This window comes from Dysidea avara, chromosome 4 (assembly GCF_963678975.1).
Source record: "Dysidea avara chromosome 4, odDysAvar1.4, whole genome shotgun sequence".
Classification (NCBI taxonomy): Eukaryota; Metazoa; Porifera; class Demospongiae; order Dictyoceratida; family Dysideidae; genus Dysidea; species Dysidea avara.
In genome coordinates, this window is record NC_089275.1 from 30,146,131 (window position 1) to 30,174,077 (window position 27,947).

The window sequence follows — 27,947 nt, forward strand, 5'->3', positions numbered from 1 at the left end:
AAGAAATGGCTGTGATGGTAGGTTAATGGTAGAAGTTTTAATAACGACAATTCAGGTGAATTTTGTGCCAATTGACCAAGCGGCACCAAATTCACCTGAATTGTTGTTTTTAAAATTTTTACCATTAACCTTCGTACTATCACAGCCATTTCTTTTGGCCGCCACCTTGGATTTCACATCTTCTTTCACCATAGCCTTTCTGAGGGCCGCACTTTTTCTTTACGCTTAGCTGTTTTGGATTAGATATATATATATATATATATATATATATATATATAATTTGTACATTTACTAATAAAATCAGAAATATTTAAAGTATTTACATCTGCTTCATCTTTTCTTCTTCCTGTGGTAAAGAAAAAAAAGATAGGTTAAAAATGCCCCAAAGCTGGCCATAGGCCTGCTTTGGAGTATACAAATAAAAAATGAAGTGAAATCTAATCCAATAAAACCAAGCTGTAAAAAAAGAGTGCGGCCCTCTAAAAGGCTATGGTGAAAAAAGATGTGAAATCCAAGGTGGAAGAAATGGCGGTGATGGTAGATTAATCGTAAAAAATTTAATACCGACAATTCAGGTGAATTTTGTGCCAATTGACCAAGCGGCACCAAATTCACCTGAATTGTTGTTTTTAAAATTTTTACCATTAACCTTCGTACTATCACAGCCATTTCTTTTGGCCGCCACCATGGATTTCACATCTTCTTTCACCATAGCCTTTCTGAGGGCCGCACTTTTTCTTTACGCTTAGCTGTTTTGGATTAGATATATATATATATATATATAATTTGTACATTTACTAATAAAATCAGAAATATTTAAAGTATTTACATCTGCTTCATCTTTTCTTCTTCCTGTGGTAAAGAAAAAAAAGATAGGTTAAAAATGCCCCAAAGCTGGCCATAGGCCTGCTTTGGAGTATACAAATAAAAAATGAAGTGAAATCTAATCCAATAAAACCAAGCTGTAAAAAAAGAGTGCGGCCCTCAAAAAGGCTATGGTGAAAAAAGATGTGAAATCCAAGGTGGAAGAAATGGCGGTGATGGTAGATTAATCGTAAAAAATTTAATACCGACAATTCAGGTGAATTTTGTGCAAAGACCAAGAGGCACCAAAACTCACCTGAATTGTTGTTATTAAAATTTTTACAATTAACCTACCATCACAGCCATTTCTTGGCCGCCACCTTGCATTTCACATCTTTTTTCACCATAGTCTTTTTGAGGGCCGCACTCTTTTTTTACAGCTTGGCTGTTTTGGATTAGATTTCACTTCTTCTTGTATTTGTTTAGCTAATCTTGATTGCATAATTGTTACACACTGTTGGTTTTTTCATTGTATCTTCTAGGTTTTTAGCTCGATTACTTTTAAACCACAAAAGGTTTGAGGTTTAATAGTTAACCTATTCACCCACTGATTTTCAGCTTATTCCCATAAGTGGTTTACCCTGTAGGCTTTACAACATTTTGGTGTTATTTTTCTTGAATAATTGCTAATAGCTCCTTGCCCATTTATTGTATTCCAGCAAAAGTTGGTACAGTGATGCGCCTTTATACCCCCCTCCGGTGTGCCAAATTTCAAGGCAATCAGATATTGCATTCGCGTTAAGTGTGCAAAAAGAGGAAGAAAAAACAAACTAAGCCAATCTTTGAAGTCACACATCTTAGGAACGCTTGAAGTGATTTCGCTCAAATTTGGAAAGTGGAGTACTGCAGTTGGAGGGCATGTCTACAGCAAAAATCGTCTTGTTTCATCAAGGCAGCACGGAGCTACGGAGGTGCAAATATTTTATTGTCGTTCTTCCTGTCAATATACTCACGGGTGTTTCATGCCGGCTTCTTGGGCCGCAAGACATACTATCGTGTGTCTTAATCAAGACTCACGGTAGTGAGTCGTGCGGCCAAGAAACTACAAAGCGCACGCCACATACGTGGACACTACTGTGAGTTATTTACGTGTAGGGACGGTTTCACAATATTAGCCTTGAATTGTACAACTTTTCTCAATAGGTTTATACTGTGTTTTGTGATTTAAAAAAAAAAACGTGGTGTTATCGTTTTCTTGTCGCAACCTCTTAACAAGCATATTTAGATATAATTCACTCAATTTCTCACTGTGTTTCAAGTATCGTCACATTATACTACTCAATACACTCGTGTTTCTACAGTCCATCTGGCACTAACATTATCTAGTACTGGATCGCCTCTACACGTATTTTCTCCGTTCAAACCTCTCTTCCCTACAATAACTTTTAAAGACACGATGTGGACACAAGCCCTAATGTCTGACAAATAAGTTGTGAAAGCGTGCAGAGCCGTTAGTTACTTTAGGAAGGCATTTTAAGCAGAAATCTTTTTGACTCCATTCAGTACCATGCCTCGTGCAAGCGTTTATAATTGGCAGATGTCGTATAAACAAGGTGTGAAAGCGTAGAGAACGTACAGACACTAAGGAAGGTGTAAGTCATAAGTTAGGACTCCATTTAGTGCCATGCACCATACAAGAATTACTGATTTTGCAAGTTGTGTGGAATGACCAAACCTCATGTGCAGTCACAAACCACATTTCAGACAAAAAGGTGTTGTTGTACAGTATGTACATAATGAAAGCCACGACACAAGCTCCACCTTAATTAGTGCTTTGTGGAAGAGTGAAACTGCCATGGACGTGTGAAACTGCCATGATAGCTACAAACAGAAAATGAGGCGATTATAATTGCAGATAAAATGGCTGTGAAATCCATGAATTTTTTTGCCTTACGGTAGCTAAACATATATAGCAATAGTATTACAATATGTTACAAAAATTTAATAAACATCACATCAAATAGTTAACACCAAAAGTGATGATGATGATGTAAGTGGCAAATGATAAGAGAGCCACAGCTATTTGGTACTTAGTCGATCCATGCACCTTGTCAACAATCCCGAAATTCACTTGATCTCAGTTGCTGTCTGTTACCAAATTACACACCATGACCATATCCAATTGCTAACATGTAAACCAGATGGTCTGTAAAAACTGTTAGGTGGGCATTAACCTAAAATCTGGGTACTATGAAAATACACAACATTTTAACTGACCTGGGCATTAGTTTGGTCCCATCATAACAGTATTCCTTATCCTGGAAATTCAGGAAACACGAGATAATACAATATTCCTTAGTACATAGACTGACCAGGAATTTTCACAACACCCTTGATATCACTAGAGTTACATAGATTGAAGTACAGAAGAGAACACACAACTCCGCTGTTAACTGAAATTCTCAACACTCTGATCTTAGCTCCTGCCAGGTTCCAAGTTACATACCATGAACTACTAGTGGGTATAGTAAGTCGGTAAACCGCTATGACCCGATAGCCTACAAAATTGACTAGCGGGCATTAAATACAATGCACCTAAAATCTGGGTATAGTAGAACCTTTCTTATCCAGGAAGTCTGGTACATACTACTGTCCATATCTCAGAAATATCTGTAATAAGAAATGCATGCTACTAGTGACTAAATGCTACTAAATACAAGTAATGTGTTTGCTATCAGTGCTGTAGTTTAGTGGGCAGAGGGGGAATTTACTACAGAACACTCATGGTCACTCCCCTAGGCTGTAAATATGCAGTATCACTTAGCAACCAAGTGTTAGGTATTATTAGTAGAACAAACAAGCCACCAAATAGGAAAACAAACCACCAAATAGGCAAATAGCAACTTTTAAGCTCTCTCCTTGTGTTTCATTTAAACTAAACTATATTCTGGAGTGTAGAAGTCTGGATAAGTAAGCAGACTCATCTGGAAATCCACAACATTCTTGATGTCACTACAGTCTACGTACACTCAACAATTGAGAGCTACAAAAGGAACACTAATAAAATTCCTCTGTATGTAAACCGATCTGAATCTTTGATCTTAGTTCCCAAGTTATGTACGCACCATGACCACATTCAACTACTACCATTACTGCTAGTGGGTGATCCTGGAAATTCAGGAAACACCTGAGATAATAAACGACTACATTCCTTAGTATGTAGACTGACCTGGAACTTCATAACACCCTTGATGTCACTACAGTCTATGTACTCTTGATTTTAGAACTACAAAAAGAACACACAAGATACTACAATTCCTCTTTATGTAAACTGACCTGCAATTCATGACTCAGTTTCTGCCTGGTTCCAAGTTATGTATGTACCATGACCACATCTAATTATTCTAACTGCTACTGCTAGTGGTGAACTGCATGTTATGACCAGAACTAGATTACCTGTAAAAACCAACAGGTGGGCATTGAATACATTACACCTGAAATATGTCACTTTTTGCACAAATGATGCTTTTGGGGATTTACAAGTTGGCTGGTTTTAACAGGTGATTCACAGAGACCTGATTAGATAGGTTTCGCTATACATTAATTTAGGTTAGGCCAGTATGCAGTGTAAATGAGTACATACAAACATTACAGATGTTACATTTGCCTATTTCTTCCACCTGCAGCCAAAGTTCCCAGACTTCTGACGATGTAAGTGGCAAGTGGTACGAGTTGCCTTGTCGACAATCCCGCCATGAGGATTTTGCTACTACTTAGAACTTTTCAGTGAATTTGTACTGTACACCTCTAAAAAACCTATCACATAAATGCGGTTACTCAGTGTGTGGAAATGTGACACTTTACACCGTGACACCAACTTTATCTTTCTTCATTCCTCGTTCCGTTCTCTTATCCTTCAAGCAGGTGTGCATCACGTTACAATTAGTCTAAAGTACGCTTCACCACTGAAATCCAGTTCAATACCAAAAAATGCTTCTTATTAGTACCACAACTTTACTTCTCTGTCTCAACTTGGACTGCCATTAAACATTCAATTTTAAACCGCGCATCACGTGTTTCCGCTTGAGGGACTTTCCAAGAGACTTTCCCTAAATAAACCACGTGATACTTGAATTATCACAATGCGGTACGCGTACTTTAATAATAGTATTATTATAAGCTGTCAAGAATTATTTGTGCGCTGCCGGCTAAAATCATTTGTGTGATGGTTTGACCATATGGTTTGACAGCATTATTGTGGGGCAAAGAATGCGAGAGGAACTGTGATATTCAGTAGGAGTAAATCCCACCCTAGCTGTGCCTATATATAGGAGCATAAACTAGTTTTATCTTCCAGCTACTGTATGTTGCTGATACATCAGGGGCACCAGAGCAAAGGTAAAAGTGGTAGCTAAGGTCCCTACTGAATTAGAGGCCAGGATAGTTGCATTCACAAAGATTCCAACACTGATTGCAAGCATAGGCGGTGGAGGGGGGACCATGGTCCCCCACTTTTATGGATACTGTTTGCAAGAAAAGATCGAAATACTCTAATAGAACAGTCAGGAATGGATACTCTAATAGAGCAGTCACAGCATCCAGAGAAGCAGTGTAGCAAGCTACTTAGCTACATATGTGTAATTATAAATAAGGAGAAATAATTGGCGGAGAGCAGCTATTGTCAGCAGGCTGTGACCTTTTTTTTGGTCTTCAATTTACAGTTGGCCTGGCCCCCTCACTCTTTGGCCTGCTCCACCACCCCTGTTGCAAGCTCACCTTGATGTTTATCCTTTTCTCCTCAACTCTTAAAATGTGAAACAGTTTACCAGTTACAGTTATTGAAGCAACAAAATTTAATGTAGAAGATTTTAAGAAGAGGGTATTGAAATATTTTTGTATTATCCTAGCTGCTGTATAAATTTGTGTAATTGTTTGTATCTGTGCATATAGATACTCCATTTTGGGAGGTTCGCACAGTATTTGATATAAATATAAACATGTAATGATGATAAGGTGGCTTATTATTCTGCTGAATGGGCAAGGGAATCTGCGAGGGGGCATGTTCCCTCAGCAAAGCATTAGTACTGCAACTTTTAGTTTTAAGTTGATTGCTACATCAAGCTAGTTTGAACTTTGTTTAATTTCAGTGGTGATCAAGGCTGTGGTCTCATGCACTGGTTGCATATACTGAACTCTGGTGTTCTTTTGGGTGTGCAGTACTGTTTCCGTCTCCCCAGGTCTTGATGATTGATCATGAGTCCTCTAATCTTTTCTCTGCTACTCCAATCCTGAAGCTGCGACCGCAATGTTACAAATGGTTATGAAAACAATTAATTACTTAATTATTTAAATACTCTCTATAGTAAAAATAAATATTATTTTAGCTATCATTCAAGTTGTGTATCCATGCAATCTATATTATTACATTTGTTTGCTCGATATATACATCAAAGTACTATGAGAAATGTGCATGAGGTAGCTCTATAGCTAAGTTTTATTGCTGAATTATCTGATGCCTTATTGCTTTACCTTCAGCCTCTCCATCTTCTGTAATGTGACCTAGAAATCCACAAGCCTTCAGTAATTGTGAATCCAGTAACACAAAATAACAACACCATGAACTATTTAGACACCCATGACTTTTTAATTATGCTAGCTTAATTTTGAGCATGCATAAGGTGCCTGAAGTATGATTAACTTACTACAGATGTGAGATACTGTATTGAATGTCACAATAAAGATAAATCTACTCTAATAGAACAGTCAAAAGCTAGCTGTGTAGTAACTTTGAACTGTTTGATTAGGCACTTGACAATTATACAAACATTTGAGCATAAGGTGTCTGAAGCATTTACCATACGCAGATATGAGATATTGTAAATACTGTAGTAAAAGAATATCACATTCTAAAGATAGATCTACTCTAATAGAAAAGTCAGTATATTCAATAATGTAATAAAACAGTCAATAGTCATCCATGCCTTTTATAACACTGTAAAAAAAGATGAAAATAATCAACAAGTGCATCCCAAGATATTTTTATTATACATTTTACTTGCTCATTTCCGAATATCAATTTGTTGTCCACTCAGTGAGCCTATCACTGACAAAATGAGTGATATCTACCCCAAAAACACCTTTGCTGTAAAAAAAAGGGCGTCCATGAAACTACAAGTACTTGTAAAACAGCTCAGTAATTGTAGAGAAAGACCTCATGAGAGTAGAAACAACTGGCAACTCAAATAGCTGATATTCGGAGCGACCAAGAATAAATCTTATCATACAACTAACTGCCATGCATTGGCTGTAAAATAGGTGCACCCATCAAAGTGAAAGTAACTGGCAACTGAAACAACTGATATCTGAAGCGGCCAAGAATGAATGTTGACATACAATCAATTGCAATTAACAAAAAATTTAATATTGAACCTTTATCATTCAGCTGTGTTCTATAATCACTGCATATAGCTGCATCCTAAATTATTTCTTTTAGCTATAATTGGCTGGTAATTTGGCCGCCTTTTATAATAGTGTACAGAGCAAAAAATACGGCCAAATTACCAGCCAATTAGAGCTAAAAGAAATTAATTTAGGATGCAGCTATATACAGTAAATATAGAACACAGCTGAATGATAAAGGTTCAATGTTAAATTTTTGTTAATTGCAATTGATTGTATGTCAACATTCATTCTTGGCTGCTTCAGATATCAGTTGTTTCAGTTGCCAGTTACTTTCACTTTGATGGATGTGCCTATTTTACAGCCAATGCATGGCAGTTAGTTGTATAATAAGATTTATTCTTGGTCGCTCCAAATATCAGCTATTTGAGTTGCCAGTTGTTTTTACTCTCATGAGGTCTTTCTCTACAATTACTGAGCTGTTTTACAAGTATTTGTAGTTTCATGGACGCCCCTATTTTTTACAGCAAAGGTGTTTTTGGGGTGGATATATATATGATTTGTGTATTTGCTGATAGTGATTTAGTTTTCAATACATTAGTCTCAATAGTAAGTAGGGGTGGGTTGGGGGGGGGGCTTTGGGGGCTGAAGCCCCCCTTCATATTTAGGCTTTACTTGATCAATATACTGAGTATTATAATGAAATTTTGTCTTAGCATAATTATATGATCACTAATAATGCAAATAGCAAATACTCATAAAACCACCTTATAAACATTTTTCCAAGGTATTATCAGTGGATTTATGCTAAAGTTTATGTAACAAGGACCCGGATCAGCATTGGAGGTGTACAAGATCGAGATACTCTAATAGAGAAGTCAGCTAACTACTCTAATAGAACATTCACTGGAAACATGTAGTTGGTTCTGTTATGGAATTTTTCCAAATCTGCCTGCACCTATACATACAATGAAGTGCATTGGTCTGTTTAAAGGGCTTCATTCATCTACTTGTGTAGTTAATATGTATGACAATACTTAATTCAGGTACACAATTTCCATTGAAAATGCTCTCAGATTCAATCTTGTATTGCTCAAATTTCAAAATTTTCTACTTTCAACATTATTATTCTAACATGCACCTATTCAGTGTTGTGCAATTGTGAGAGGGTGCATCATGTACTTGGTTGTCTGTACCTACCCAAACTTTTCCATTAGCAAAATACTACAGAGTCAGAGAGCCATACCTATAATCTAAAACAGGCAGAAAATATTATGAATTTTATGTGGAAATGTCTCCAAATTGCAGTATTTTAGCATCTATTTTTCAAAATTTTCCTGGGGGGGGGAGGGGGGGCATGCCCCCAGACCCCCTAGTTCCAGCATGCTGGGAAGTGTGCTTCATATGGAAGAATTCAATACAAAAAAAATGACAGACTGCTTTATTAGAGTGTTTGAAAATCTTTCTGTCATATAACAGAGATAGCCATACTGAGAGATGATTGATGTATACAAACATCTTTAGTTGTTGATTAGTTGCCTATCTAACCAATGAAATCCCTACAAGTGCAAATTATATTCATATGGCAATATGCAACAGTAAGCCTTTTCTATGTCACGTTAATTTTCTTTAACATGATTCATTATTGAAGGGAATTCATTAACTCATACAGTGCACATAATAATTGTCTTCAAGGCAAACCCTTCAATTTTTCTTCAAGTGATCACTGTTTACTGTAAACAAATTAAATCCAAACCTGGCCGACTGCTTTATTAGAGAACTTCAAAATAATTGTTATTGTATATCAGAAACAATTGTACTTAAAGTCAGTTGCTCTGTATTGCCTTCTTTAGTGGTCAGCTACTTACTTATTCAGGTAATGAAATCCTTACAACTGTTAAGTATATTCATACCACACAATGAGACAGGTATGACATATTTGGTTTCTTAAATGTTATTCATTATTAAAGCAGATTCATTGGTCCATATGATGTATATAGCACTTTACAAAGTGTCTATACGCACAAACATTCTGAATGTGTTATGTATATCAATGAAATCCATGAAGACTGTATTTACATACTCTAATAGAACATTCACTGATGTCACAAAATTGTTTCCATATGTTGCACACCTCTACCCAAGAGATAAGTACCTTGAGTTAGCCCCCCCTTTTTATAAATCCTAAATCCACCCCTGGTAGGAGTGCAATTAATCCCAAATCCTATGGCCTTGTTTCTATAATTGCACTGTGAAGTAGCCAATAAATAGTAGAATAACAGAAGCCTTTTAAGTACAACAAGAAAGTGACATGATAAATAGCAAATCAAATAAGCTGACAAATAGAAGCCTTTTAAGTGCAACATATGTAGACATTTTGAGTAGCCAATCAGAATTGCTGATATTTGAAACCTTTTTAAGTGCAGCAACATTTAATGATGTTGTACAAAGAAGAATGATGCAATCATCTGTTAGAAGTTAATGGCCACATAGAACTGGATAGATGCGTACTACAAACCATGAAGAGTGGTCACTATGTGATTAGTTGGCAATCACACACATTTTCGTGCAATTATGGAATAATTGTACTCATAACACCCAAGATTGCACTCAAATGTGTGTGATTACTTATACAAATCAGAAACATCTGCTTCATCTTTTTTTTCTGTGGTAAAGAAAAAAAAAGGTTTAAAAATCCCCAAAGCCGACTATAGGCCGGCTTTGGGGTATACAAATACAAAAAGAAGTGAAATCTAATCCAAAACAGCCAAGCTGTAAAAGGAGTGTGGCCCTCAAAAAGGCTATGGTGAAAAAAGATGTGAAATCCAAGGTGGCGGCCAAGAAATGGCTGTGTTGGTAGGTTAATGGTAAAAATTTTAATAATGAAAATTCAGGTGAATTTTGTGTTAAGACTAAGCGGCACCAAAATTCACCTGTATTGTCGTTATTAAAATTTTTACCATAAACCTAAAATCACAGCCATTTCTTGTCTGCCACCTTGGATTTCACATATTTTTCACCATAGCCTTTCTGAGGGCCGCACTCTTTTTTTACAGCTTGGTTGTTTTGGATTAGATAATTATATACAAAGAAAGAATCCAGAAGGTTTGGTCAAAATGCATTCAATTTTGTGAATCAAGTTTCAGTTTCCAAATTTCACACAAATCCTTGCATATAGCTAATCCCACTATGTACCCATAGTGGTTCATTGATCTATCCTCAAATAACATGCCTATTAAAGGTCATTATAGCATGAGTATTGGAAAAATAAATGTTCTTTTAGCACATACTTCAAACTTGTGTGTGGGCGAGAGAAATTAGTAGTATGTTTTATCATCTAAATCACTGTAACTTTAGAACATAGTATTAAGCTATGGACTTTGTGTAAACACCAGCTTACTGTTTGGGGCAAGAGCTTTTGTTCGATACCAAGCTTGTGGATTTTGAATCATACTAACCTGAAATAGAGCCAAAACTGGCAGTTTTTGAACATTAAATTGTCTGTAAAGGTCACCAAAGTTCAAATTTGAAGTGGCTCCCTATCAAAAAGTAATCTTTGTCAAAAATGCAAACTGTTTGCCTAGTCGCATGCTGTTATCCAAAAGTGCACAAAAAGGCCTTTTTAAAGGCTTACAACCCTGACTACAAACCTAAGCACCAGCCTATTATGCTATGCTGCAGTACTCAAAAAATTTGCCTATTATGTTCACAATTATGCTCAAACTTTTTGTCTCAACTTTCATGTTTAACTAACAATTTTGCACTTTCTGTATACGGATAACAATAAATTTTGACTTGTGTATAAGAAATTGTTCAAATTTAGAAATAGTTCATTTACTAGTATTTTAAAACAATGTTAATTTTAAAATGAAGTAGAGATCTATGCAATAAAAGTAATGAAACAAGAGATGAATGATGGTATTACAGCATAGCTCAGTGGGAAAGTCCCTACTTTGGCATTGAGCAAAATAATTGTTATAGCTAATGTGTCAAAGTAGGGACTTTCTCACTGAGCTATGCTGTAATATCATCATTCATCTCTTGTTTCACAACTTTTATTGCATAGATCCCTACTTCATTAATAAACTTACAATTAAAAAAAAATAATAGTATTAACATTTAATTAACATTTTAAAAAAAATACTAGTTTCATTAGTTTTTTTGTTGTAGCACAGCTAGCTACAATATGACTTGTGACTGTTCTATTAGAATTATACATGACTGTTGTATTATAGTGACTGTTGTATTAGAGTATATCTCATATCAGCCATGAGGTGTGCAGATAGCTAGACCAATAAGGGGTGAGGTCATCTTGTTTACTGTTAAGTAAACAGCTAGATTGTTAAGAGGTGTGGTCTCCGTACTCTATTAGTCCACCTAGATCTTTAATTAATGGGCATGGTCACAAACCTATCATGAATGGGATCCCAATCACGGACACTTGCAGCTATCTAGTTAGTATAGCGCTGGGACTGAAGCACTTCTGAAATCCAGCTCTGAAATAATTCTGTGGTGTCTATATATGTTTGCTGAAAGAAAGTGTTGATTTAGAAAATTAATGCCTCGATATGGTTTCGTTGGATGAAGAAGACAAGCAGCTTGATTGAAGATAAAAGAAAAGACAAGATGCAGAGGGCCTACACTCATCGGAAGCCCAAAATACACATCCTACTGGTGAGTTTGTTATTGTGACATAAAATGGTGGCTGTGTGCTACTTTTTATGGTCTCTAGCCCTGCGACTGTGGTCAGTGAGGTAGGCAGTAAAGCGGTGAGGCACCAACTTGGGCACCAATGGATTTAGTGCAAGTGGATTGAGTAATATTCTGGCAGTGCTACTCTACTTTTTAAATTGTCTTTTTCGATCAGTTGTCCAGCATATGCCATTCTTTGTACTGGGGGTGGTAGGCAAGTGCTGTCCATCAAGCCTGGATTAAAAAAACAATAAATTTTTTTGAAAGTGAAGCAGTGAGACTAAAATTCGAGTTTAGGAATTTTTTTAAATTCTATAACCGGCCACCTGTAAGTGTTTTGCTATATTTAATGCTATTTTTTTATATTATATGGGCTAGTACTATTCCGTATAGGTGATTTTTGTTGTGTAAAATGTCTCTAGTTAAAATGCAGAATTTTGGGCAGCATTCAAAATTTTCTGGGAGATCCCTACCACACCATTAATTTTGATATAGCAGCTTATTATGTATTAAGTAGCTCATTGGTCTAGAATTACTTTTGGTGTTTTTTTGTGTGAAAATAATGTTTCGGAAAGTACACAAGGCTACTAAAAGAGTAGCTAAGTATGCCAATCTTTTCCACTGAAATGAATTTGCCGTATTGCAAAACCTACCCATTATGCTAGCATTATGCTTGATGCCTCAAAGCACCTGTTGAGCTCCAAATTTTTCCAGGATAATAGGATGGTGCCTATATTATAGCTTAGTGGCTTTTACTCTGATTCTTCCATACTACTGCACCTGATCTGCCTGCATGCTACTTTCTATGATGATTAATCCATGGCATGTACATACTGGTTTTTCAGCTCACTCTTCTTAGCCGTTTGCCTGGTTATGGCATGAAAATTAATAGTTTTATTATTCATGAAGCTCAATCACATAATTGTGATACAGGTTGGGTTTTGTCTCATATCTCCATAGTCTTTATTCCGATTCCTTTCAAACACTCCTATGATGGTTACTCCATCTACATTGGTTTATCCTGTATCATGACAGAAGTTTGTTCTTATTTTATGCAAATAATCAGTCATAATTCTGTGATTGTTCATCACATTCTCACCTCACTTGGTACTAAGATTTGCTTTAATGAGTCCTTGAAGTGTGCCAAATTTCAGCTTAATCGGAGTATGCATTTGTATTTTATGGCAGATTTTTGCAAAATGTACAAAAAACAGTAGAAGAAAAACAAATTAAAAAAACAAATTAAAAAAACAAAGAAAAAGTCTGAAACTTTGGCCACTTGTATCTTGGAAATGGCTGAGGAAATTTTCTTCAACTTTGGGATGTGGACTCCCCTACCTGGTAGACACTTCTGTAGCAAATTTGGTTCTAATCAGATAAGAGGTCACAGAGTTGCATATGCATGTGAATAATGTTTTATTTCTTCCTGTTAATATACTCATGGTGTTGCATGCCAGCTTCTTGGGACATACGACACACTACTGTGTGTCTTGATTCACCCAGAAATGACCTCTAATCTTTATAAGACTATGTTTTAGTAAAGACCACCTTCATATAAAGACCATACTAATTAAATCCACAATTGCATACCTAGTTAGACATCTTAAACCACAGCTCACACGAAACATCTACAGTATATTGTAGCTAAACATTTGAAAATAGCTTTATTGCTACACTGTATGAGAAATCACTGACTTTCAAAAACTGTACATTGATTACCTACAATAGACACTATGTTGGAATATAGTAGTTGTCACTGAGCTTTGCCATTTGGATTAGTGACAATTTTACACTACTACTGGTACCAGTGTTTCTTAATTCCATTTGCCAACCTGAACGGGAAATGATTAGTACCCAATTAGTACTAATATCAGTGTGACTGCTCTATTATAGTATGCAAGTACTAGTCATGCAATATTAACTTTGCTCTCCTAGACCCATATATGTATATTAACTACAACAAGCACCATATCTGTGTACTAACCACAACAAGCAACCAGCATAGTAAATGACAGCATGATTCTCGCATCCCAATGTTGTGACCACACCCCTGCTTGAGTTTGGCTATCTACACACAGTGATAATTTAGAATATTACTTATTTAATGACTTGTATCAAAAAGTCAAGGAAAATAACTCTATCCTCAGCAATCTTAGAAAGTTGCATACCTACACTGAATATCCCCAATATGTGCAGGATGTTATCATGGTTTTATTACTGACAAGCAATGCATTGGTTTGCTGGCATGCACACAAGCAGCGCAACAGCAATACATGAAAATAACTCACCAGGTAGGCATTAAAGCGATTGGTTTATCCACTGTCCCAATATTGATTCTGACTCACTACGTGGTGGCACAAACATCTCCCTCCATTAACTTTGGTTAACAAGTTGAACATGCGCTTATAGATACATGTGATATAAGAATTCATTTAGGATAGAACATTCAATTATTTCATTCAGCAAATTATTCCATTCAATAATGGTGTGAGGGAAGAAGCTTTTCTAATAGTAGTTGGATGATGTTATAGGTGGTATCAATCGCTGACAGTGCTATAAATGTGCAAAGTGAGACAAAGAGTGTGGTGAGTAATCCCATATGATATTTGCATAATCCAGTATATTTTACTTTGCGTGGGAGGATCAAAGCAATGCTGCGTATTGTATTGCCCATACAGTACTAATCAACTGCATAATTGTAGTGTATGAGTCATACAGTACAGTCATGCAGCTAATTGGGCAAAAACAGTACAGTTATGCAGATAATTTATTTAAGGAGTGTTAAGTAAATGACACACTGTAAATCGCTAAAACCAGCAGCCAAACTAATCCTACGAGTTCGTTCTACGGCTAGGAATAGATTGTATAAACACTTACTGATCGTCTGATCATGAAGCTTTTAAACACATCTCCACTAAGACAGCACGATTGATCATTGTAAATCGCTATAACTAGCCAAACTAATCCTATTAGTTTGTTCTACGACTAGAAAAAGATTATATGAACACTTACTGATATCCTTATCACCAAAAATCGCAGCGGTTTGAGTACTAGAGAAAATTGCTCCGAGCCAGACGCAACCAGGAAGTACAATATAACACTTAAAGCACCGCCTTGCTTGTGTGTACAAAGAATACAGTACTCGGGGGGTGTCTCAAGGCAAATACAGCACTTGTCTTTGCCTCGTGCTATAATAGCCTCTCGACACACCCCCTTATACTGTATTAAATTTACCGTACACACACGCGGCGGTGCTTTAACTCTAACATACTGTAAGTCTCTATAATATAGTTTAGACTACAACAAGTTTGATACTGAAATTTGATTGGCTGAAAATGTGGTCTCTAAATCTCGTAGAGCCACGGTCATGTCCAATAGAGACCACGCTCTGAGACGATACGAAACACGATAGTTACGCGCCTATAACATTGGCAACGCATGGGCATTTAAATCGCTAGTAACAGCTGTACTGAATTAGAGGGAGGTGTAATGGGCTTGTTTGTACTAATCAACACTACATTACTTGCTTACAAGCAGCTGTCGAGGCACAACAACAGCAACAATGAGTTGTAGTCCACTCGCTGAATCCAGTACTTCGATACATAGCACGCGCCTGTAACATTGGCAACGCATGGGCATTTAAACGGGTAGCAACAGCCACGCTGAGGTCCCGCCATGTCGGGAGGTGTAGAGGGCTTGTTTCTAGTAATTAGCCATACATTTCCTATTTACAAGCAGCTGTCAACTCAAGGTACAATAACGAGTTGTAGTCTAAATAAGTTAGACGTCAAGAACCACTGGGTTCTACGGGATTCAGAAAACCCTCAGGCCCTTAGTAGCGCCCTCGCTGCGCTCTGGCGCTACAGCCCAGGGCCTTCGAGTTTTCTAAATCCCGTAGAACCCTGGTTCTTGACGTCTAACTATTATATATGCAGCCAACTTTAACAACCTGACATCATTTGCTGTGGTTTAGTCCATTCTACAAAGCATCCAAGTCTTGTTGTAAACTTCAGTTGTTTTTATAACTATGTATCAAAACAGTCATAAGTGAATAAACGGATAGCTACCATGAACTAATTCTGGTACTTATCTATATCTAATCCAAAACAGCCAATCTGTAAAAAAAAGGGTGCAGTCCCACAATACAATGGTGAAAATGGATGTGAAATCTAAGTTGGTGGCCCAGCATGGACAATGTTTATTTGCATTATGGTACAGACAAGTGAGTCATATAATGGGAGTTCACAGTATGCATATCTGTGTCATAATTATCTGCTGCTATAGTTTCCATCCCTACGTTCTATTAGAGTAAACATATGTACTATTAGAGTAGTTGATTTAAGCATTCTTTTTAAATGGATTTACACTGTAGGTGTTACCCAAGGGATTTTTTTGACTTACCCAATTGCTTTGGTAATTTTAGTCATTGCAAGGAGGCTTTTCAGGGTTTGGATGGCAGGCTCTATGTAGCACCAGTGGAGCACAGTCTATGTAGCACCAGCAAGCCAAAATGGTACAGTTCTTCGAATTAATGTTGCAGAATGATTACCGTATTGCATTATATGTGTGACCCACTAACCAGTCATTATCACACATTCCTTGAAATCCATTTTATTGCTTATCTGTTATCTATAACAACAAAGGAAGTGTCAGCCTTTCGTAATGAATATAATAGTCTTGAATTTATAGCACTAGATAGTTTGGAACGGGAATAATTTCAATTTGTGCAGCAACATTTGGGAAATAAATTACAGGAACTTATTTAATGAAGATGGAGCTCAGTCTGTCAATGCCCTGTACTGGAAATTTGATCGAGGTATAGTGTTTTCTTGTATGTCTCCGCGTGGACAACGATGAAATGACGATGGTAATCTTTATTTCTACAGCAATGTAAATGAACACCCATAACTCACGTGCCATAAGCTGTATGAAAACAAAACAAAGGTATTACATGTATACTCCATAAGAACAGGCAAATCTGATGGTGTAGATAGTGTAAATAGTTGAATACATACTATTGTAACGAGTCACACTCCCAGTATCATACAATATAATGTGACCTGTTGAGCAAAAACCAGCCATTTTCATGAAATTCTAATTCTCCATACTAGGAATTTAGAGCCTATAATATCCCTACAAATGCTCACATATAAGTACATGTATATACACTACATCTATCTGTATCTGTGCACAAGTAATAAATTAGTATATATATATATATATTAATTGTATAGTTGCAAACAGCAGGGGTTACTACTTTGGTTTCTTTCGTCATCTTGTTCTTGGATGGCCATCCATCATAATGACAACATCAGAATCACAACCAGTAAACTATTTAATTGAGGCTCCAGGAGTAGGGTATTATAATAGTAGCAATATTACTAGTGATAATGAGGTCATCATTAATCTTCCTCGTACTCTGGTAACATCATCACATGATGATCAGGGTAAAGGAATTCACCTGGTGACCAGTAGTGATAGGGTGACTGTGATTGGTCAGACTTTGGCACCTATAAGTATTGAAACATTTCTTTGTTTACCCATTACAAACTTGTGTGTTGATGAATATGTGTATTATGGGATATCTATACCAAGCTTAAATACATTTCGAACTGCGCAAAGCTATGTGTTAGTAGTTGGTACAGAGGATAACACAATAATGAAGTTGACAGTCACACAACCAGTCACCATTAGTGTTAGAAACTCTACTGTTAATCTCACTGCTGGTATACAGTACTCATTTGTGATCAATAAGCTCCAAACTGTGTTGATTGGATCAGCTGATGATTTGACTGGAACTAAATTGGTTACAGACAAACCAGTATCTGTGTTGAGTGGTCATCAGTGCAGTACAGGGCCAACAAATACTACTTATTCTTGTGATCACCTTACAGAACAAATTCCACCCACCACATTATGGGGTAGAGTATATTATACTGCACCATTAGCCACCAGAAGGTCATATACTATTAAAGTACTGGCAGCATATAACTCCACTGTTGTTGATATTTACTGTAACAATACAAGGGAGTCTTATATTATTAGTGAAGGAGAGTCTGTTAACAAAACTCTCTCACTACAAGAGTATTGTGTCATTAATTCCAGTGGAGAAATTATGGTAGGACAAATAAGTCATGGATTTCAGGATGACAATGATGAAGATGACATTGGTGATACAATGATGACACTAGTACCAGCCACAAATCAGTATAGTAGCAAATTTCAGTTTTCTACATTATTACAAGGTCAATCAGATTACACTCACTATATTAACATCATAGTGTTAGCACAGTATTATCAACCTGACATGATCTACCTGATATCAGGAGGAGAGAACAGGTCACTAGACACACACCAATGGATACCAATTATGGTCAATGATGTTACTGAAGCTTACAGTTTACAAATAAATGTATCAGAGGGTGTGGTTGAAGTTGTTCATATTAAAACTTCTGCTATGATAAGTATAATCGCGTATGGATTTAGTGACAGTCATGGCTATGGTCATCCAGTGGAGCATTTCACATTTCAAGGTTATATCAATTGTATTTATAATAGTTATATGGGCACAATGTGGAGTCTATGAAATTTATAAACCCGAAGGCCCGGGCTGTAGCGCACGAGTGAAGCGAGGGCGCTACTAAGGGCCTGAGGGTTTATAAATTTCATAGATTCCACATTGTGCCCGTATAACTGCTTTAGACTCTATTTCACATTACACTCAGATTACTTACCTCATCCACGGCTGTTTCTGCTATAGGTTCGGCAAAAGCGGCTGGTTTTCTTACGATAATACTAGCGTCATGGCAACTATACGTCCTCACGTGACAAAATAATCGCGCTCGTTAAATCACTGCATGTGAACAACGCATAGCGATTGGACAAACCGGATTTTGAGCATACATTATATTGTGCCTGAAGGCGTGGAGTATATTAGAAAACAAGGTGGAATATATGAGATTTATTACCCACCCAAAACAGCCTAAATAGAGTCTAAGTATATATAGTCACATGTATTTGTTCCATATTATGTGACAAGTGTAAGGAAAACTAGCACTGATTACTGTTAATAGCAGTAAAAGTACAAAGTTATCTACAGTTGTGGCCATTGGTTTTATTGATACACTTTTTTGTTCTTTTTTACTGGTCAGTGTTTGCAAAAAAAGATCAAGATACTCTTTGATTTCTTCTTAGTATTTGCATTGCACATTTAAATTATATTTTTGAAAATAGTTCCTATTATGCTGGCATAATGCTTGAAACTTTTGCTAGTCTACAAAGCGTAAAACTATGCCAGAACAATCGGTATAAGTGTAACCTAAATGATATACTGCCCACAAAGAATAAACGTTAATACTGAATACAACCAATCATTGAAAATTCTGTTTGTCCTTTCGTTTGCTTTACTTAATGTTCTTCTTCACCCAGATGTTTACTGACAAAGTTTACTAGTAATGTAATGACCTGATGCAATGGCGGATCCAGGATGGGAAATGCCCCCCCCCCCCCCACTTTGTGGAGGAGCCATACCTCTGATTAAAATAATAAACTTTATGCCAGGCCAAGATCAGCTTATAAAACTCATGAAATTATACACATTTTACTTGCATTTATTATGAATTTACCTGAAACTACAGCAAACCAAAATCAAACTAGATATGAAATTGTCACTCGGAACCTTTGTGCGTACTAAGCGTCTCTAAAAATAATTATTGTATTGCTGTTGTTTAAGACATTCAGAGCCTTTTAAACAACTTTAAATACTTTACAACCATCTGCAAAGGCCAAAATGGTAAAAATTAACATTGAGATACTACTAAGAGATGTATTATTTGCTGCTTTAAAAATGCAGCAACTAGGAGGATGTGGCTCTCCCTAGCCACCTAGAACTTGCCTGTTTGTGCCCTTCCCCTTTCTAGGTCCTGGATCCACCATGTGATGATAAATACAAGCACAGTGAATTCAATTGGCTAAGTGACAAAGTTTATTGCAAATCACTAAATTCTGCAGTGAAGGTAATAAATTCTGTTGCAAACTGGAGAAAGTTAATTGCAAATTTGACAAATTCAATTTCAATTTCCAAAATCTGTATCAAATAAGTAATTGAATTATTAGAATTTTTATCCATTATGTCTACAAAGCTCTTCTCTATATTTCTTCTGTTTGCATTTTGAGAACATTATTATTTTAATCTATTTATTTATTTATTTATTAAGGCTTTACAGCACAAATTAATGCTGAAGGTCTGTAGGACACCTGGTCCTACAGTCTGTTTAAAGTAGTTATATAAATTTAATCAAAAGTAGCCAAGCTGTAAAAAAAGGTGTTGCCCTCAGAAAGGCTATGGTGAAAGAAGATGTGAAATCCAAAGTGGCAGCCAAGAAATGGTTGTCATGATAGGTTAATGGTAAAAAAATTAATAGCGACAATTCAGGTGAATTTGGTGCCAAATCCTAGCGAAAATTGGAGGAGGCAACACAAATTCACCTGAATTGTCATTATTAATTTTTTTACCATTAACTCTTGGTTGCCACCTTGGATTTCATTTCTTTTTTCACCATGGCCTTTTCCCACTAACCTACCATCACAGCCATTTCTCTGCGGCCCCCTTGGATTTCACATCTTTTTTCACCATGGCCTTTTTAGGGGCCATACCTTTTTTACAGCTTGTCTGTTTTTGATTAGATAGTATGCAACATAATTAAAGTGGGTACTACATGGCTTATATACACAATTATAGTGCCACTTACAGTCCTTTAAGTGCACTCTATGTATAGAACCTTACTAATTGCTTAATCCTTTGACCCTGGAATTAAGAAAAGAGAGCGAGAGCCACTATAGTAGCTCTCAGAACACGTATGAGTTCAAAAACATATCTTGCTTGAAACATTCTTTGAGTAAATAGTGTGGTTACCAACCATTTTTTAAAGCTTTATCTGAATGTCATAGTGTGATAGAGCATGATATCAGGTGAATCTGCATTGGAAAGAATTTTTAGCAATTTTAAGGTGATAATTATGATGATACTACCTGTCACTATGGATAGAAGAATGTTAGTAAAGTTATATATTTACTTTATTTTTATTGCTATACAGAAATACATGTGTAAATTACAAAGATGATGAGGTAAAAAGAATATAGAATAGTATAATCTAATCAAAAACAGCTAAGCTGTAAAAAAAGGTGCAGCCCCTATTTAAAAGGCCATGGTGAAAAAAGACGTGAAATCCAAAATAGCGGCCAAGAAATGGCTGTGATGGCAGGTTAATGGTAAAAATTTTAATAACGACGACTCAGGTGAATATGTGTTGCATCCTCCAAGTTTCACTAGGATTCGGCACCAAATTCACCTGAATTGCAATTTTTATTTTTACCATTAACCTACCATCATAACCATTTCTTGGTTGCCACCTTGGATTTCACAACTTTTTTCACCATGGCCTTTTTAGGGGCTGCACAGTTTCTACAGCTTGGCTGTTTTTGATTAGATATCTCTTCTTTTTGTATTTTTATACCAGACAATAGGGCGGCTTTAGGGCTTTTTAACCTATCTTTTCCTTTACCACAAGAAGAAGAAAAAGACTTAAAGCAAATTATTAATACTTTAACTATTTTTGATTTTATCAAGACTCACGGTAGTGAGTCGCGCGGCCAGTAAAGCAGAAACGCGCGCGGCGCAGACAATAAATGACGCGACCACTACGTGAGGATTTTACAAGAACGAACGTTGTCAAATTCAGCCTTCCTGTAATCCACCCATCACTTACGCTATCTCTCTGAAACTCTGGAGTTGAACTCATCGTGTCACTAGTAACTACCACACAAGCAGTGAAGCAAATCCATGCCGATTGTTTCGTGATCGAGGTTGCCGACATCAAAGGTGAAGTTTCATTTTTTTTTTTTTTTTTTTTATTATTATTATTTTTTTATTGCATGCGGTTAGACGCAACCGCAGGTGTATACCTTGCGTTCCTTTGTGCATTCCGAACATTGATCGCCCTGTTATCGCTTCAGTATTCACTCAATCACCTCAAGATTCACATCATCGATTTCACCATACATGATTACCCTACAGTCGTGATTTCAGCACCAAACGAAGTTTCAGTCGTCCTCAGTCGACCTAGAGGCCAAATACAAATCCCAGATTGTTGTTTTCCGCAATACTCGCTTGGCATGTAGGGAAATGTGTCTTTGAACTGTTCTAAAAGTTTCGTTCAGATTGAAACATTTGTTTTCGAGAATGGCTAGTTTGAAATTTGAATTTAGTCGCCCCCACGTCATTTGCTCTCTAAGAATTTTACTCGGAATTTAAAGAATGACGCAGAGCACAACTGCGGTCACTGGGTATTGATGAACTGGCGCTCTATGTAGTTAATCAGTACATATAGCCACCAAGAAGTGTGCTGCCATAGATTATAGTCCATAGATATAATCTATGGTGCTGCATACCATCCTTCGTTTTGAAATTAGTCGCCCCCACATAATTTGTCCCTCTAAGGGCGCGGCTTAAAGAATGACACAAGAGTACAACTGCGGTTACCAGTTGTTGACACAAGCTGTGAGTAATTAGCACATGTAGCTAGCTTAAAAAGGAAGTGTGCAAAATCGCCTAATACAATTGTCACCATGCATTATTGCATTTTATAGCACCCCCACACAAAATTACACATGTAATTACAACATACAGAGGAGACACATGAATACCAAACACTTTTCACAACAATAATGTAAGAATTGTACAATAATGACTGTAATATAACTGCTATGCAAATGTTTTCCAGTGGCCCGCCATGGTAGCAAGTCTCACATGACGGCATGTATATTTATCCAAGGGAGTAACGTGTAAGTATGATGACAACAAGTTGGTATGACTTCATTTGTAGAATCCAGATGAGTGGGTGTGGCTCCAGCATGTCTAAACGGTTAACAAACATTCCTGTTATAAATACGTGCTAGAGTTGCAATATAATAGTATAGTATTTAAATGCAATAATACATAGTCTCCATTGCATCACTATCAAACGACACTAAGTGGAGGATATTGTTGCATCTCTAGTATGTACACTCTATCTATCAGTACAACCTGTCTTAATGGCCACTAGTATAGAAAGACAACCACTCTTGAAAAGCCAATTCCAATTGAGAATTTATACACTGTTACCTGCTGAATGAGTGAAGGTGGCAATAAACAAGTTCCACCGTAATTTATACACGTGATCTGATCCTGTATATTCTGTCAGTGGATGAGATCCACTTGGCCAGGACAAAATGTGACTAAAGTGCCCTGGATGATCCATACTCAACCAACTTATGACCCAGTGGCACAATGGAACTGACTATTTATAGAGAATACAATTATATTTATTTCTAAGATGTGTGGATGTGTGGACACATTACAACACATTACATGTACATACAAGACATGCTACGTACTGTTTTAGAATTTCAAGTCACCACATTATACACGTACCAGTCAACAATGCTTCATAGTGCCCATCAGTAAACCTGAAGAAAAGTTTCGAAAAATAAAAATTCACATAAGTACAATGAAACCTCATTAATATGGCAGGCTGTGGGACCAAAAACTTTGGCCTGAATAACAAGGTGGCCTTATTAATGAGGTCATAAGTAATGCTTAGCTATATTTGGGACCTACTAGAGGTGGCCAATATAATGAGGTGGTCTTATTAAAGAGGTGGCCACTAAGTGAGGTTTCACTGTACATATAGTTCACAATATTGTGAACAATATTAATGGTTAACAATATACACTGAAACCTGCAGGTCACTTCTTGTGGAAGATTGCTCTCTACACAAAATGACACATTCAGAGATTGTATTTAGATGGATGATACAGTAACGCATTGTGACTTCAATACTCCTGATGTGTCACTGCTAGGCAGCAACCATATACACGGCACTGCCACATCGCACTTGCTCGCACACACAATTTTGCTAAAGATTTTACAAATTGATAATTAAGGGGTGTGGCAACTAGCTGTTTCGCTCGCAAGACTGTGTGGCAGCTGTTTCCCTTCTGTACAAGTGGCCACCAAGACAGGTCCACTGTGGATGAAAGCCAGGCATTAGATATTTGGTATTTCATGTGTTGAAGATATTCCAGGGCTTCTGGTAGTCTCAAATCTCACCACAGTTTACTCAGGCAGTGTTGTGGTCACCACTAAACTACTGGAATGCTGTGTTAAGTTCATCTTATGCTTGGCTACTACATTGTAGAACTGAAAAGGATACTCTGAAAAATATATCCTATGGATAATGACTTCATCACTTTCTTCATCAGGAGCTTATAAGGACCAATAGTGAAACTTTTTACACTTGGGGCTGACAGTCAACTGCCTATGTCTGAAGCAGTGCTTTTGGTGCTCTTAACAGATTGGCTGCCCCCTTGCTACCAGCACTCACTGTCTCATACGCTGTCATACACTAAATCCATCTCTATAGCCAGTTAGAACAGCATGCTTCTTACCTTTTTTTAAGGCCGCTTAATGCAGCCACCTCTTTAAAAGGCAAGGTAAGAAAATTTTGTCCCTACGGCCTGAATAATGACCAGTTTTCGCTGTACTACTATTAGTGATTAGTGATCATGGGGGATTATTTATTAAGATACTATGATATACAGACGCTACAACCTCTAAATATAGCAGTAAATTTTTACCCTGGTCCAATGTCTCGTAATAATCGCGACTTCGTGAGAGACTCTACTGTGACAAATACATGTTTATCATGATATGTGCTAATCGCCTTTTTACAATTAAGTTTTACAACACAAATACATGTATAGTTAAACTCACCAATTGCGACTAAATCCCTTCAACACGAAAAGACAACTAATGAGACAACCTTGGAGACAACAGCCACACAAGCCTATTCTGGTGCGTTTATTTAGTAGTAATATAAATTTTAAAGGCGTTTATTTACAACAGGACATAATTACGCGCCCCTCTATTGTCTCTGTACATACTTGCCTTTTCTTTACTATTCTCATTTCATTTCACAAGATCTCTTGGCAGGGGCGTAGCTTCTTCACTTGAATTAGTCAATGCTTGAAGTAGATCGAGATACTCTAATAGAACAGTCACATTTCTACAAGTGCCATATTTTTATATTGTAAAGTCTGTAAGTAGCTAGTAATTTAAACTATACAATCCGATGCTAAGCAAAAGTTGTAACTATGCTAAATATTGATTGCTGTGTTACAGCTGTTTTGTGACTGCTCTAATAGAGTATTTTGATCGTTTCAATGCAGTACAAGATGAAAGGCAAAGCGTTGTTAAGGGTTTAATAGTTAAAATGGGTGTTAGTTGACTGCAGTTGCATGCCACTAACAGGGCCGCCCTGAGAAATTAGAGGGCCCAGGGAAAAGAGTTAAAGAGGGGCCCAGGGGCAAGGAAGGGTCTAGATCCTGACTGCTCTATTAGAGTATATCGATCTTTCTTTAAACAGGTATTCAAGTGGCCCCTTTCGGGCTGTGGTAGGGGGCAAAATACCCCAGTTACCCCCAATGTGGGCGGCCCTGGCAACTAAAATTACAGTTATATTTTAATATTCTGTCACTGTAATCTGGGGTTTCTGTCAAAACCATGGAAACTCATCTACTGTTATCAACAGTACATTGCTTATTCTAACAAAAAGTATTGAAATCCCATCCAAAAACAGCTTATAGCTGTAAAAAAAGTGCGCGTCCAAGTAAATCAGAGTTAACTACGACAAAAAGTAATGATATCATAATGCGGCCATGTGCGAGGTGTGCAAGTTGTAAAATTAATATTAGCTAATCAGATAATACAATATTATTGTTAAAGTGTTAATGAGAACTATGTGATGCTGCTAGTTTTTAAGTGTGTGAGCATCTTCATAAATGCCACATAAATTTAATTCTCAATAAAGCAATGTGTATAGATTCTCTGATAGTAATAAATAGTTTGAGTTTGGCCGCCTTTCCTGTATACAGCAATGCTACGAACAAAGGAAAGGTGGCCAAACTCAAACTATTTATTACTATCAGAGAATCTATACACATTGCTTTATTGAGAATTAAATTTATGTGGCATTTATGAAGATGCTCACACACTTAAAAACTAGCAGCATCACATAGTTCTCATTAACACTTTAACAATAATATTGTATTATCTGATTAGCTAATATTAATTTTACAACTTGCACACCTTGCACATGGCCGCATTATGATATCATTACTTTTTGTCGTAGTTAACTCTGCTTTACTTGGACGCGCACTTTTTTTACAGCTATAAGCTGTTTTTGGATGGGTTAATTATACAAGTAATATACATATATTTATTACATGCCAATTATTCCCTACAGGACAACTTGTTCACCGCTGATCTCTCTACTAAGTGACTTGAAATGTAGCTGAACTCTCTACAGGGTTATCTGTTTGTAGTTGAACTCTCTACAGGGTGGTTTGTTTGTATCTAAACTCTCTACAAGGTGATTTGTTTCTAGCTGATCTCTCTACAGTGGGTGATTTGTTTGTAACTGAACTCTCTACATGGTGTTTTGTTTTTAGCTGAACTCTCCACAGGGTAATTTGTTTGTAGCTGATCACTCTACATGGTGATTTGTTTGTAGCTGAACTCTCTGCAGGGTGATTTGTTTGTAGCGGAATACTCTACAGGATGGTTTCTTTGTAGCTGAACTCTTTACAAGGTGACTTGTTTCTAGCTGATCTCTCTACAAGGTGACTTCTTCTAGCTGATCTCTCTACAGGGTGACTTGTATCTAGGTGAGCTATGTATCTACAGGGTGATTTGTTTGCTTGTAACTGAAATTTCTACTACAGGGTGACTTGTTTCTGGCTGATCTCTCTAAAGGGTAACTTGTTTCTAGCTGAACTCTCTACAGAGTGGGTTCTTTGTAGCTGAACTTTCTACAAGGTGACGTATTCTAGCTAATCTCTCTATAGGGTGACCTGATCTCTCTGCAGGGTCACTTTTATCTAGCTGAACCCTCTACAGGGTGATTTGTTTGTAGCTGAACTACTGTATCTAAAGGGTGATTTGTTTGTAGTTGAACTCTCTACAGGTGATTTTTTTCTAGCTGATCTGATCTCTCTACAGGGTGATTTGTTTGTAGTTGAACTCACTTCAGGGTGATTTGTTTGCAGCTGAACTCTCTACATGATGGTTTCTTTGTAGCTGAACCCTCTACAAAGTAACTTCTTCTAGCTGAGCTCTCTACAGGGTGACTTGTTAGCTGATCTCTCTACAGGGTGATTTGTTTGCAGCTGAACTCTCTACGTGGTGGTTTCTTTGTAGCTGAACTCTCTACCAGGTGATTTGTTTGTAACTGAACTACTGTATCTACAAGGTGATTTGTTTGTAACTGAACTATCTACAGGATGATTTGTTTGCAGCTGAACTCTGTTTTGGGTGATTTGTTCTAGCTGAACTCTCTACATGATGGTTTCTTTGTAGCTGAATTCTCTACAAGGTGACTTGCTTCTAGCTGACCTCTCTACAAGGTGACTTCTTCTAGCTGATCTCTCTATAGGGTGATTTGTTTGTAACTGAACTCTCTACAGGATGAATTGTTTGTAGCTGATCTCTCTACAGGGGGTGATTTGTTTGTAGCTGAACTCTCTACAAGGTGATTTCGTCTAGCTGATCTCTCTATAGAGTGACCTGATCTCTCTGTAGGGTGACGTTTATCTAGCTGAACTATCTACAGGGTGATTTGTTTGTAGCTGAAGTCTCTACAGGGTGATTTTATTTTGTACCGAACTTTCTACAGGGTGATTTTTTTGTAGTTGATCTCTCTACAGGGTGATTTGATTCTAGCTGAGCTCTCTACAAGGTGGTTGTTTCTAGCTGATCTCTCTACAAGGTGATTGAAATGTAGCTGAACTCTCTACAGGGTTGCTTATTTCTAGCTGAAACACTCTATGAAATGTAGCTGAATTCTGTATATGGTGACTTGTTTCTAGCTGATCTCTCTATGGCTGGCTTATTTCCAGCTGATCGCTCTACAGGGTGACTTGTTTCTAACTGATCTCTCTACAGGGTGATATGTTTT

At 37.0% G+C, this 27,947-nt stretch overlaps 2 long non-coding RNA genes across 14 annotated transcripts; both read right to left on the reverse strand.

Moving 5' to 3' along the window:
- Positions 1-2,688: 2,688 nt before the first annotated feature.
- On the reverse strand, positions 2,689-4,890 carry LOC136254650 (uncharacterized). 13 transcript variants are annotated; one of them, XR_010700631.1, is made up of 6 exons: positions 4,485-4,890; positions 4,141-4,260; positions 4,034-4,090; positions 3,177-3,972; positions 3,082-3,122; positions 2,690-3,038 (listed from the first exon to the last, which is right to left on the reverse strand). It is a non-coding gene; the product is annotated as an uncharacterized lncRNA (long non-coding RNA). The 13 variants fall into 13 exon arrangements; XR_010700630.1 differs by having other exon boundaries at positions 4,466-4,890; XR_010700627.1 differs by having other exon boundaries at positions 2,689-3,038; positions 4,034-4,620; positions 4,683-4,890.
- Positions 4,891-21,858: 16,968 nt separating this feature from the next.
- LOC136254654 (uncharacterized) lies at positions 21,859-25,400 on the reverse strand. Its single transcript, XR_010700638.1, has 3 exons — positions 24,707-25,400; positions 23,329-23,400; positions 21,859-22,810 (listed from the first exon to the last, which is right to left on the reverse strand). It is a non-coding gene; the product is annotated as an uncharacterized lncRNA (long non-coding RNA).
- Positions 25,401-27,947: the final 2,547 nt, after the last annotated feature.